We start from the raw sequence: 13,899 nt of genomic DNA on the forward strand, positions 1-13,899 counted from the left end.
GAATACCGAAATGGTTGCCATGAGAGATATGATTATGCAAAATCGACTTGCCCTTGACATTATATTGGCTAAAGAGGGAGGAGTCTGTGGAATGCTGAAAGTGCAACATTGTTGTACTTACAATCCCGACTAAAGTCAGAACCTAAGGAAATACATTAAGAATATAACTGATTTGCATGAAGAAATTGTTCCACTGGAGGATGAAAACGTTTGGGATAAACTTGGTAAAAGTTTTTCTACTATTAAGAATTTATTAACAAAATTAGGTAGTTCATTTGTGGGTAAAATACTGATACCTGTGACCTTTGTGATTATATTAGTGTTAATATTGAAACTAGGATGTGTGTGCATAAAAAGAAGAAAATTACAAAATAAGATAAAAAGAGAAATTAAGAAAAGAAAAGAGAAGGAAATAAGAGAAAGAGATATAGAATTAGAAGAGTTGAAAGAAAACATGTACAAGAAAACAAGAGAGAATGATATGGGAAACACTATGATGTAACCTAACATATGCAAGGGAACTGAGTAAAACCATTTCCGTAGAAAAATGTAGAAAATGTTAGTGATTAGTGGTGATGTTAAAAATCACCAAAGGGGGGATTGATGGAGCAGGTAAAACAACATTTTGCAAACCTCCTCAATTTTGCATGAAATTAATTACGTAATCATTCTAAGAATTAACTCGTACTAATTAGTTTGAAATTAAAATCTATTAACCAACCCTTACACCTTGATAAACACAAGATACACGTGGGACTAAATTGCTAATTGCATGGCAGAACAACTCATTAATTAAGTGTGGTACGCAAACTAACTTTAGATTGTGGTGAAATAGAGAATCGCATGATTTATGTTGCTTTTGTGATGGTTTGTGCTTTCAGCAATGCAGAAGGGTGAGTATTATTGATTTAAATATTGCTACAAGCTAGGAAAATACTAATATACATTGGGATTAGAGTGGGATTAAACATTAGAATCTTCATTTCTATATTCTAATTACTGTTATGTCTGTTTTCGCTGAAGTTGGCATTCAGGCCTGCTAGGCCGCAGTACTTAAAATGGAGCTCCGGTGGTGCCGTCGTCATGTGAGCGCGATGACTCCTGCGCAGAATCGGATGGCTCTGGAGATCTCCAAGTGACTTCAGCCCCTGTACCATCGTGTTCCTTGTCAAGGATAGGAGCATGGAGGGTTGCCAAGTGATGAACGGTGTGAACTACCAAGGGGACAATGGCTTGTTATTACTTCTGAACTTTCGCCTGTGAACCGAAGGATACAGGACATTTTGCGCTTTGCTGTGCCAAGTCTCATGGAAAACCAGTTGGTCCTGGGAATCTTTTAATAACTTGCAAATTGAATTGGACTGACCAATCAGAACACTTTCTACCCCTAAATTGTTGCATTATTGATCCGAAGTAAGAGAGAAAAAGGGTATAAAAATCCCTCACCCGCCGAAAGGGGTGGTTCTCTGGGCTGATCTTCCGTGGCGTTGGGTCTACATTGAGCTGATGAGGATTTCCAAGGTTCACCTTGGGTTTCTTTGATTTTCGGGAAGTTATTTCATCTGATGGTTTGTTCATTGCTGTGGGTTGGACAATTTATCCTGGAGATTGTAGCAGAGACTTTGAATAATCCTCTGTGTGATCGGAGGGTCTCCAACGTTTGCTACCTGGTAACTATCAATTGCATTTCTAAATCTATGCTTATGATCCAAAGATTTGGTTTTCTTCTAGAAATAAACTGAATTATGTTATAATCTGTAGCGTCTAAATGCTAATGCAGAACAAATTAATATTAGATAAACAAATTTGGATTAATAAGAAATGAGTTTGTGATTCTTTAATGGAGTACTGAAAATTAATCAAATGTTTCCAAGGCTTTAATTATGTTTTAGCTGGTTCTGAATCACCATCAACCAGTCCAACTAATTGGTCCGTCGACCAAATGGTGGAGTACCTTGATGTTAAGGTCAGGATTCCATAGGTGCAGATGTACATAATGTGTATAATGTAAAGAAATGTTAATCCTGAGAGGTAAAAAGGTTCTCATGAGTCCTGGAGTGAGCTGAGCTCTGCTGTGCTTCTCGTAAGCCATGGAGTGAGATGAACTCTGCTGTGTTGTTCATAAGTCCTCGAGTGAGACGAGCTCTGCTGTGCTTCTCATGAGTCCTGGAGTAGGATGAGCTTTGCTGTGCTTCTCATGAGGCCTAGTTAGAGATGAGCTCTGCTGTGCTTCTCATGAGGCCTAGTTAGAGATGAGCTCTGCTGTGCTTCTCATGAAGTCTGGAGTGAGATGAGCTCTGCTGTGCTGCTCAGGAGGTCTGGAGTGAGATGAGCCCTGCTGTGCTGCTCATGTGTCCTGGAGTGAGATGAGCCCTGCTGTGCTGCTCATGTGTCCTGGAGTGAGATGAGCCCTGCTGTGCTGCTCATGTGTCCTGGAGTGAGATGAGCTCTGCTGTGCTGCTCATGAGGCCTGGACTGTGATGAGCTCTGCTGTGCTTCTCATGAGGCCTGGAGTGAGAAGTGTTCTGCTGTGCTTCTCATAAGTCCTGTAGTGAGCTGAGCTCTGCTGTGCTTCTCGTAAGACATGGAGTGAGATGAACTCTCCTGTGTTGCTCATAAGACCTGGAGTGAGACGAGCTCCGCTGTGCTTCTCACGAGGCCTGGAGTGAGATGAGCTCTGCTGTGCTTCTTGAGAGTCTTGGAGTGAGTTGAGCTCTGCTGTGCTTCTGATGAGACCTGGAGTGAGATGAGCTCTGCTGTGCTTCTTGTGAGTCCTGGAGTGAGCTGAGCTCTGCTGTGCTTCTCGTGAGGCCTGTAGTGAGCTGAGCTCTGCTGTGCTCCTCATGCGATCCTAGAGTGAGATGAGCTCTGCTGTGCTTCTGGTGAGTCCTAGAGAGAGATGAGCTCTGCTGTACTTCTCATGAGGCCTGGAGTGTGATGAGCTCTGCTGTGCTTCTCATGAGGCCTGGAGTGAGATGTGTTCTGCTGTGCTTCTCATGAGTTATGGAGTGAGATGAGATCTGCTGTGCTTCTCATGAGGTCTGAAGTGAGATGAGATCTGCTGTGCTTCTCATGAATCCTGGAGTGAGAGGAGCTCTGCTGTGCTTCTCATGAGGTCTGAAGTGAGATGAGCTCTGCTGTGCTTTTCATGAAGATTGGAGTGAGATGAGCTCTGCTTTGGTGTCTCATGAGTCCTGGAGTGAGATGAGCCCTGCTGTGCTGCTCATGAGGCCTGGAGTGAGAAGTGTTCTGCTGTGCTTCTCATGAGTGCTGGAGTGAGCTGAGATCTGTTGTGCTTCTCGTAAGCCATGGAGTGAGATGAACTCTGCTGTGTTGTTCATACGTCCTCGAGTAAGGCGAGCTCTGCTGTGCTTCTCACGAGGCCTGGAGTGAGAGGAGCTCTGCTGTGCTTCTCACGAGGCCTGGAGTGAGATGAGCTCTGCTGTGCTTCTTGTGAGTCCTGGAGTGAGCTGAGCTCTGCTGTGCTTCTGATGAGGCCTGGAGTGAGATGAGCTCTGCTGTGCTTCTCATGAGGCCGGGAGTGAGATGAGCTCTGCTGTGCTGCTTGTGAGTCCTGGAGTGAGCTGAGCTCTGCTGTGCTCCTTTAAAGGCCTGGAGTGAGATGAGCGCTGCTGTGCTTCTCATGAGGCCTGGAGTGAGATGAGCTCTGCTGTGCTTTTCACGAGGCCTGGTGTGAGATGAGCTCTGCTGTGCTGCTCATGAGGCCTGGAGTGAGATGAGCTCTGCTGTGCTGCTCATGAGGCCTAGAGAGAGATGAGCTCTGCTTTGCTTCTCATTAGCCCTGGAGTGAGAAGTGTTCTGCTGTGCTTCTCATGAGTGCTGGAGTGAGCTGAGATCTGTTGTGCTTCTCGTAAGCCATGGAGTGAGATGAACTCTGCTGTGTTGTTCATACGTCCTCGAGTAAGGCGAGCTCTGCTGTGCTTCTCACGAGGCCTGGAGTGAGAGGAGCTCTGCTGTGCTTCTCACGAGGCCTGGAGTGAGATGAGCTCTGCTGTGCTTCTTGTGAGTCCTGGAGTGAGCTGAGCTCTGCTGTGCTTCTGATGAGGCCTGGAGTGAGATGAGCTCTGCTGTGCTTCTCATGAGGCCGGGAGTGAGATGAGCTCTGCTGTGCTGCTTGTGAGTCCTGGAGTGAGCTGAGCTCTGCTGTGCTCCTTTAAAGGCCTGGAGTGAGATGAGCGCTGCTGTGCTTCTCATGAGGCCTGGAGTGAGATGAGCTCTGCTGTGCTTTTCACGAGGCCTGGTGTGAGATGAGCTCTGCTGTGCTTCTGCTGCATGCCCCCGCCCAAATAATTTGAAAGTCTGGGCCCTGTGTGATGGGGTCTCCGTGGCCAAATCAGCCAGGGGAATGCGGCCAGGTGCACCCCCTCCCCCAAATCTATTTGTTATAATCCCCCAGGACATGGCCCATCTGAGGGGCATTAAAAAAAATGCAGGTGATTGTGCTTGTTTTTTTGTATTTTTTAATATAGCTGCGGATTTGCTGCTAAAACCTTTGTTAAACAGTTTTGGCCCAGGTGGGATCCCTGTGGGACCCAACAATCAGGCCTAGGGGGTCAGGGTATTCCTACTCTGCCCCCTTCTGTTTTTTTATGTGTGTGTTTTGGGCGCAGGGTGAGTCCCGAGTCCCATGATAGCTTCCACCACTTTCTGGTTGTAGTAGAGACAGCCAATCAGATCTCATCCTGAGATCTTTCGAATCAGATATGCATAAATCGGCTTTTTGACAATTTTGTTGAAATTCTGTCTAACGGTTTGGGCTGTAGTCATGTTCCAAATCACAATTAAGTCATGCGTTAAATCACAGTTGACAGAAATAAAGACTGTACTTACCAGAAGTCCACCCTGGAAGAGGCAGAAAAGGAGCAAGAGAAAAGCAAAGAGGAGAAGAAAAGGAGAACCTTAGTATGAAGACAATAACAGTATAAATAAAACATTACATTACAGTTTTTAAAGTGTGATCTTCCTCCCACAATAGCTGAAGACCTATCAGAACAACTTGTTATCAACAGGGAATGTGGGTTGATTCACCCAGGTTCCACAGTACTGCCAGAGACGATTATTGGCTTTCTTTCTGCACGCCCATTGTATTTATCTATGATACCAACCCGTTACAATCATCAAAGAATAAAAAATAGGTCAAATTAATGGATTAAACAGCATTTCTCAATGAATTTAAAACACTTTTAGTTTGCCTTCACACAATGCATTTGACTTTTTTCTCAAAACAATTCTGTAACTATATAAGTTAATGTTTTTAACTCTCATCTATGAGAATCTATGACGTGTACCGAAATTAGCCTAAACTGTTTTTTAATCCAAACACAACAGCGTGTTTGCGTCGTAACTTAATTTCGATTACAGCAGCAATGTTACTATGTTCATTTGTCCTTGTTCATTGCAGTTCACCATTTCACTTCTCTAACTATTGTAGGCAAAGCATGTTTTATAGCAACCAATGCATCTCAGGTATTTCATTCAGCCCATACGGATACAGTGTGTTGAGCCTCTTGATCCAAAATTGTACCCCTTAAAATGATATTTTAACACACTCACTAGCTTTTACACTTTATTGTCAATTTCAAGTACTTGAAACCATACTTAGCAAAGGTTATTTCATGCATATTGGTTTATTTGTTACATATTCTGGAAAATGTGTTGCATCATGTCTCACAAACTCACACTTTTGTTGCTACGTGATGGCCCAGGAGTATGGTAGAGATGCAGTAAAGAGTCAGGTAGACACTTGATTTAAACTTAACTTGTTTAGTTCAACTGACCGAGATGCAGCTACTTCCCTATCCAGGACTTGAACGGACACTGACGCCAATCAACAGGTATGGTACACTGGAGACAGGGCAGGAGCGAGCATGGAGCACTTTCCCGACCTTCCTTGCCCAGTAAGGTGCCAGAAGTAAACAATAGATATAACAGTCATAGAAACATGTTTCAAGGTGAACATAGGGAGCAAACACAGGGCTGGGCTCTGCACCCTTGGAGCTGGCTGGGACTGTGGGCATGGAAGTGACACAGTGGACTATGTGTAAGGCTCCCAGTTTTCTGTTTTTTTTTACTGACTTTTACAGATAAAGCAGACAAAAAAAACAGGGTGTTTTTCATCTGCATTTCTTTTTAATTGCAGAAAAATAGTGAAAAATTTACTTCGTGTGAGTGACTCTCTATAGTATCTTTCATGACTGCCAGACCACCAGCTGAGCTGATAGAAAGCATGGTGAGCTAAAAAACAGGATAACATCTACGTACATTCAAGAATATGTTAACATATATTTGTAGTATAACACTAATATGTACCTGTGAGTGCATTGTTTAGTTATATTTGGCTGCTTAATCTGCTAAAACATGAGCGGCGTTAAAGTATGAGTGCTGGTTCCTTAGTTTAATAAATGTGGAAATATACAATTTTATTATTTAATTTATTCACAAAACCCAAAATAAATCTAGATAAATACTGATAAGAGGGGCAAAAAATAAATGGTGATCAATACAGACGGTAATGTTAAAATAATAAATACCATTAAACTGAGAGCCCTAAGTAGGTGTGACCACTGTGCGCTCAACACCCCTGGCATGTCACAAAAGCATCAGCTCAGAGGAAAGTCAAATCAATGTGTTATTCAATGTTACGCAATGTCTGCTTGTTCTACACATTTGCATTACCTCATTTTTGTCTGTTTTGATGCTATAGTTACATACATCTAAGAAAACATTCTTCACCCTGGTTTTTACTCTGCCCGTTGTATTGTTGCCCTCAGATGGATGGTGTCTGCGGTTACACCAGAAGATGTGGACTGAGTGTGGCCCTTCCTGCCCGTCTTGTGATGCATCAATATTACCCAGACGTGAAAGGTCCACTTTCATGAAGTGAGGGGCAACAAGAGGATCTGAAGGTGAAAGTGAGATTCACAGTGACAACATAGCTACAAACAAGCATTTGCAATGCAATCTGTCTTGCATTTGCAAGTTTGAGGTATTGGCATTGCAAATGGTAATGCCATTTATTGATATGTTTGAATATCTGCAAGGGGTGCATAAACACTTATTTTGCTTACGAGAAGCATGGCTGGCAGTAACTGCGCCTCTTCTGGTAATCAAGGTCTATGAGTACAAAGGTTGTGTTTACGCACCGCTTGCAGGTCTTGCACATAAAGGGCATTGTCAGGTTTTCGCCCGATTAGATGATCGCGATCAGTTGAATGAGAGAAGCTCTCCTGGAAGAGCTTAATGGTAGTCTGGGTGTGCTAAAAAGTAAATGGGCGTTGATTTTGTTAGGCTTAGTACAAAAATAAAAAGCCATTGTTAATCTTTGTGAATTTGTGGTGGTGGTGGCGGTCAGAGGCGCAACTAGAGGTACATTTGGGGGGGGCGATAAAATTTAGGGGTGGGGGGGGTAATTCTTCCAGCAAGAGGAAGAGTGGATGCAGGGGCTCTAAGAAGGGGTGAAAAAGCAACAAAAGCCTGATTAACAAGTGACTGGTCTTTTAAAGACCTGTGAAGTACTCGAGTGCGGCTGTGTGTGTGCCCAGGAAGCTGTCTCAGCCCGGGCTAACACACGACGGAGTGGGGGGAGGGCTGAAGCCCTTTGAGCCCTATGGGTGTTGCGCGCCTGGTGGTGGTGGGGGTAAAAAACCCACTAACAAATAAAAAAATAAATAATAAAAAGGCTTCTTGTACATACTGTATGCCAGACAGGTTAGCAGCCTTTGAGTAAAATATGGCACTCTCTGCTGGACCTGCTTCAAAAGCATTTCTAGCACAGTGAACATTGAGTGCTGGGGAGCACCTCCCAGGCAGCCTGAGCCGAGATTAGTGAACGTTGATTGCTGGGGAGCTTCTCCGAGGCAGCCTGAGCCAAGCACAGTGAACCGTGAGTGCTGGGGCGCACCTCCCAGGCAGCCTGAGCCGAGCACAGTGAACCGTGTGTGCTGGGGAGCACCTCCGAGGCAGCCTGAGCCGAGCACAGTGAACCGTGAGTAGTGGGGAGCTTCTCCGAGGCAGCCTGAGCTAAGCACAGTGAACCGTGAGTGCTGGGGAGCTTCTCCGAGGCAGCCTAAGCCAAGCACAGTGATCCGTGAGTGCTGGGGAGCACCTCCGAGGCAGCCTGAGCCGAGCACAGTGAACCGTGAGTGCTGGGGAGCACCTCCGAAGCAGCCTGAGCCGAGCACAGTGAACAGTGAGTGCTGGGGAGCGCCTCCGAGGCAGCCTGAGCCGAGCACAGTGAACCGTGAGTGCTGGGGAGCACCTCCGAGGCAGCCTGAGCCAAGCACAGTAAACCGTGAGTGCTGGGGAGCACTTCCGAGGCAGCCTGAGCCGAACATAGTGAACCGTGAGTGCTGGGGAGCATCTCCGAGGCAGCCTGAGCCAAGCACAGCGAACCGTGAGTGCTGGGGAGCACCTCTGAGGCAGCCTGTGCTGAGCACAGTGAACCGTGAGTGCTGGGGAGCACCTCCGAGGCAGCCTGAGCCACGCACAGTGAACCGTGAGTGCTGGGGAGCACCTCCGAGGTAGCCTGAGCCGAGCACAGTGAACATTGAGTGCTGGGGAGCACCTCCCAGGCAGCCTGAGCCGAGCACAGTGAACCGTGTGTGCTGGGGAGCACCTCCGAGGCAGCCTGTGCCCAGCACAGTGAACCGTGAGTGCTGGGGAGCACCTCCGAGGCAGCCTGAGCAGAGCACAGTGAACCGTGAGTGCTGGGGAGCACCTCCGAGGCAGCCTGAGCCGAGCACAGTGAACCGTGAGTGCTGGGGAGCACCTCCGAGGCAGCCTGAGCCGAGCACAGTGAACCGTGAGTGCTGGGGGAGCACCTCCGAGGCAGCCTGAGCCGAGCACAGTGAACCGTGAGTGCTGGGAGAGCACATTCGATTCAGCCTGAGCCGAGCTCAGCGAACTGTGAGTGCTGGGGAGCACCTCCGAAGCAGCCTGAGCCAAGCACAGTGAACCGTGAGTGCTGGGAGAGCATCTCCGAGGCAGCGTGAGCCAAATACAGCAAACCGTGAGTGCTGGGGAGCACCTCCGAGTCAGGCTGAGCCGAGCACAGTGAACCGTGAGTGCTGGGGAGCACCTCCGAGGCAGCCTGACCTGAGCACAGTGAACCGTGAGTGCTGGGGAGCACCTTCGAGGCAGCCTGTGCCCAGCACAGTGAACCGTGAGTGCTGGGGAGCATCTCCGAGGCAGCCTGAGCCGAGCTCAGCGAACCGTGAGTGCTGGGAGAGCACCTGCGAAGCAGCCTGAGCCGAGCACAGTGAACCGTGAGTGCTGGGAGAGCACCTCCGAGGCAGCCTGTGCCCAGCACAGTGAACCGTGAGTGCTGGGGAGCACCTCCGAGGCAGCCTGAGCAGAGCACAGTGAACCGTGAGTGCTGGGGAGCACCTGCGAGACAGCGTGAGCCAAGCACAGTGAACCGTGAGTGCTGGGAGAGCACCTCCGAGGCAGCCTGAGCCAAATACAGCAAACCGTGAGTGCTGGGGAGCAACTCCGAGTCAGGCTGAGCCAAGCACAGTGAACCGTGAGTGCTGGGGAGCACCTCCGAGGCAGCCTGAGCAGAGCACAGTGAACCGTGAGTGCCGGAGGAGCACCTCCGAGGCAGCCTGAGCCGAGCACAGTGAACCGTGAGTGCTGGGGAGCACCTCCGAGGCAGCCTGAGCTGAGCACAGTGAACCGTGAGTGCTGGGGAGCACCTCCGAGGCAGCCTGAGCCGAGCTCAGCGAACCGTGAGTGCTGGGAGAGCACCTGCGAAGCAGCCTGAGCCGAGCACAGTGAACCGTGAGTGCTGGGAGAGCACCTCCGAGGCAGCCTGTGCCCAGCACAGTGAACCGTGAGTGCTGGGGAGCACCTCCGAGGCAGCCTGAGCAGAGCACAGTGAACCGTGAGTGCTGGGGAGCACCTGCGAGACAGCGTGAGCCAAGCACAGTGAACCGTGAGTGCTGGGAGAGCACCTCCGAGGCAGCCTGAGCCAAATACAGCAAACCGTGAGTGCTGGGGAGCACCTCCGAGTCAGGCTGAGCCAAGCACAGTGAACCGTGAGTGCTGGGGAGCACCTCCGAGGCAGCCTGAGCAGAGCACAGTGAACCGTGAGTGCCGGAGGAGCACCTCCGAGGCAGCCTGAGCCGAGCACAGTGAACCGTGAGTGCTTGGGAGCACCTCCGAGGCAGCCTGAGCTGAGCACAGTGAACCGTGAGTGCTGGGGAGCACCTCCGAGGCAGCGTGAGCCCAGCACAGCGAACCGTGAGTGCTGGGAGAGCACCTCCGAGGCAGCCTGAGCCAAGCACAGCGAACCGTGAGTGCTGGGGAGCACCTCCGAGGCAGCCTGAGCCGAGCACAGTGAACCATGATTGCTGGGAGAGCACCTCCAAGGCAGCCTGTGCCCAGCACAGTGAACCGTGAGTGCTGGGGAGCACCTCCGAGGCAGCCTGAGCCGAGCACAGTGAACCGTGAGTGCTGGGGAGCACCTGCGAGACAGCGTGAGCCGAGCACAGTGAACCGTGAGTGCTGGGGAGCATTTCGAGGCAGCCTGAGCCGAGCACAGTGAACCGTGAGTGCTGGGGAGAACCTCCGAGGCAGCCTGAGCCGAGCACAGCGAACCGTGAGTGCTGGGGAGCACTTCCGAGGCAGTCTGAGCCGAACATAGCGAACCGTGAGTGCTGGGGAGCACCTCCGAGGCAGCCTGAGCCGAGCACAGTGAACCGTGAGTGCTGGGGAGCACCTCCGAGGCAGCCTAAGCCAAGCACAGTGAACCGTGAGTGCTGGGAAGCACCTCCGAGGCAGCCTGAGCCAAGCACAGTGAACCGTGAGTGCTGGGGAGCACTTCGAGGCAGCCTGAGCCGAGCACAGTGAACCGTGAGTGCTGGGGAGCACCTCCGAGGCAGCCTGAGCCAAGCACAGTGAACCGTGAGTGCTGGGGAGCACCTCCGAGGCAGCCTGAGCTGAGCACAGTGAACCGTGAGGGCTGGGGAGCACCTCCCAGGCAGCCTGAGCCGAGCACAGCGAACCGTGAGTGCTGGGGAGCACCTTCGAGGCAGCCTGAGCCGAGCACAGTGAACCGTGAGTGCTGGGAGAGCACCTCCGAGGCAGCCTGAGCCGAGCTCAGCGAACTGTGAGTGCTGGGGAGCACCTGCGAGACAGCCTGAGCCGAGCTCAGCGAACCGTGAGTGCTGGGGAGCACCTCTGATTCAGCCTGAGCCGAGCACAGTGAACCGTGAGTGCTGGGGAGCACCTCCGAGGCAGCCTGAGCCGAGCACAGTGAACCGTGAGTGCTGGGGAGCACCTCCGAAGCAGCCTGAGCCGAGCACAGTGAACCGTGAGTGCTGGGGAGCACCTCCGAGGCAGCCTGAGCCCAGCACAGTGAACCGTGAGTGCTGGGGAGCACCTCCGAGGCAGCCTGAGCCGAGCACAGTGAACCGTGAGTGCTGGCTGTGCTGCCTCCGGGGCAGACTCCTCCATTCTCCCCCTGCTGCCGCTCATATATAACCAGAAGCTCCCTTTTAATGCCCGGTGTCATACTTGGCATCTGCCTCACTGCGCACATGCATATTTGCGTGTCACTTTTACTACAAATGATTTCAGTCTCAAATAGCGCTAAGCGCTCTACGTATCATGTGGGCTTTTACCGCATGCACGCTAACATTAATATACAGCTTTTTGAATTTACAGGGGGGAAAACATGGCGCCCGCAAGTTGAGCGGTAGTGCGCGTCCTCGGAGAAGCTCTCCGCTCCTCTCTCTCTCCTGTTAACGTGTTGGGTTTTGCGGCGTGTTACGGTGCCCTTTAGTTGGAGGGATCTTTGCCTTTCTGGATTGGCCTGAATGTCCAGCGGATGTGCCTGAGAGTTCTGGATCGGGCTCCTGCCCCCGCATTCGTTTCTGTTTCCGGGCTCTCCATGCCGCGGTGCTGGTAGACTGCAGCCGTGGAGTTAAGACGTGGCCACAGCGCAGCGGCTCGAGGTTTTCTTCGGGGGAGAGTAGTGCAGGGAGGCAGCAGCGAAGTTCGCGGTAAGGTGACGGGGGTAAAGGGACTGGCAATTTCTTCACCCAGGCGACCCCCTTGTTGGAGCCTCTAAAAACTTCGGGGGTATGTGACGGTGATTTGGTCAAGGCTGCAGGACACGGTCAAAGTGTTTGCGGGGGGGCTTGGGTGGTGCTGAGTCTGTATGTTTTAAGATCCCAAATCCCTGTAAGAAGAAAGAAGCCAAGAGCAAATCACGGAAGGGAAGGGGAAGGGGTAGAGGAGGGGGGACGAGGGGCAAGCACGGCACCCAGACATTTCTGGCTGACTGTGGTAGCAAGAGCGATTTGCAGGAGGGGAATGCTGTTGATCTAATAGGGCTCCAGAGAGGGCCTGTGAGAGCTGCAGTCAAAGGGAGACAATGAGAGCTTAAACCCTCCCGCATTACCCCCTCTTTACGCTCTTTCTTTAAAGTTTTGCCCCAAGTTTTGACCATCCCAAAACCCCACCTATCCGATCAAGACTGCAACTCTGAATGTGTAGGTCTCCATGAGAAAATGGCTTCTCAAGGGGCAGTTTCTCCTCCAGTGGACATAACTCTATCAGCGGCTGGGTCAGGTCGTGATGATCAGACGGCAGAAGATGTTAGGACACAGGAGATAACGAAGTCTAACGGGGGTGTTAGTTCACAATCTGTCCAAGACTCACAAGGTGGTCCATTGATAGAGAAACCAACATCTATTGAGGTACCTGTGAAACAAACACCATGTTCTGATCAAACCTCTGTGTCTTTAGATGGGCGAGAGTTTGGGGATGGTGGAGCGGACACAGCCTGTTCTTCAATAGAATCTTTGCTAAACTCCTTAAAAGTAGACATAAAACAGGGTTTTATGATTTCTGCAGAGAATCAATCGGAGATTAGGGCTGTTTGTGATGTTTTGGAGCGAAAAGTAGATCGGCTCAATGAGAGGACAGAAACCCTTGAAGGCACAGTAGAAGAGCTTAAAAACAACTTAGGATCTGCTCAATCCAAAATCCACAATTTGCAAAGAGAGGGGGATGTGTTTCGTGAGAGGGTTGAATCTTTGGAAAACTTTTCAAGAAGAAATAATCTCCGTCTTTGGAAGATTCCTGAGGGGAAGGAGGGGAGTGACATGAAAACCTTTGTTGTAAACCTGCTTAAAGATTCACTAAATTTAGAAGAGCCATTAGACATCTTGGGGAGTGACATCCAAAGGATCCATAGGGACCCCTTTCGTTTGAAACCTGGCAGAGAAAAGCCTAGGAGAATTTTGTCAACTTTCTTACCTACTCAATCAAAGAAAAAATCTTAACTTTGGCCCTAAAAAACAAGACTTTAAGCGGTCCTGACTTTCCTTTTGAGATCCATTCTGACCTGTCCAAAACCACTTTAGATCGGCAGTGGGAATTAGGTCAGAGGATGGAAAAATTTCGGGCCCTAGGTGCAACAGTGCAGATGAGATTTCCTGCTTTTTTGCGTGTCATGTTTAAGAACAAAATGCACAACATTAGATCTCCTCTTGAGGCGGATGAAATGCTGGAGTCGTTAAAGGATCTTTCTCGGAAAGGTGTAGGAATCCCTTAAAGGAAAAAAAAAAAAAAAAGAGAAAAGGGAATGGTTGAAGAGGGGGGATGGGGAAAAAAAAAAAAAAAGGAGAGCTTTCCCTCTGTCATTCTTGGGTGATAAAGAGGAAGTGGTAGTAAAACCACTAGCAGGTTATAAATCTAATTAGTACGATATGATTTGTAATTGGGGGTAAGGGAGGAAAAAAATAATTTTTACAAAAAATCACTCAAGAGTAAGTGAAAATTATTTTTTTAAAAATAGGAAAGAATAAGAGGGAAAAGAAATGAAGGGAAAAGAGTGAAATATGGTTTTTGATTAATTGAAAGTTTGTATCG

This window comes from Triturus cristatus, chromosome 3_1 (genome assembly GCF_964204655.1).
Source record: "Triturus cristatus chromosome 3_1, aTriCri1.1, whole genome shotgun sequence".
Classification (NCBI taxonomy): Eukaryota; Metazoa; Chordata; class Amphibia; order Caudata; family Salamandridae; genus Triturus; species Triturus cristatus.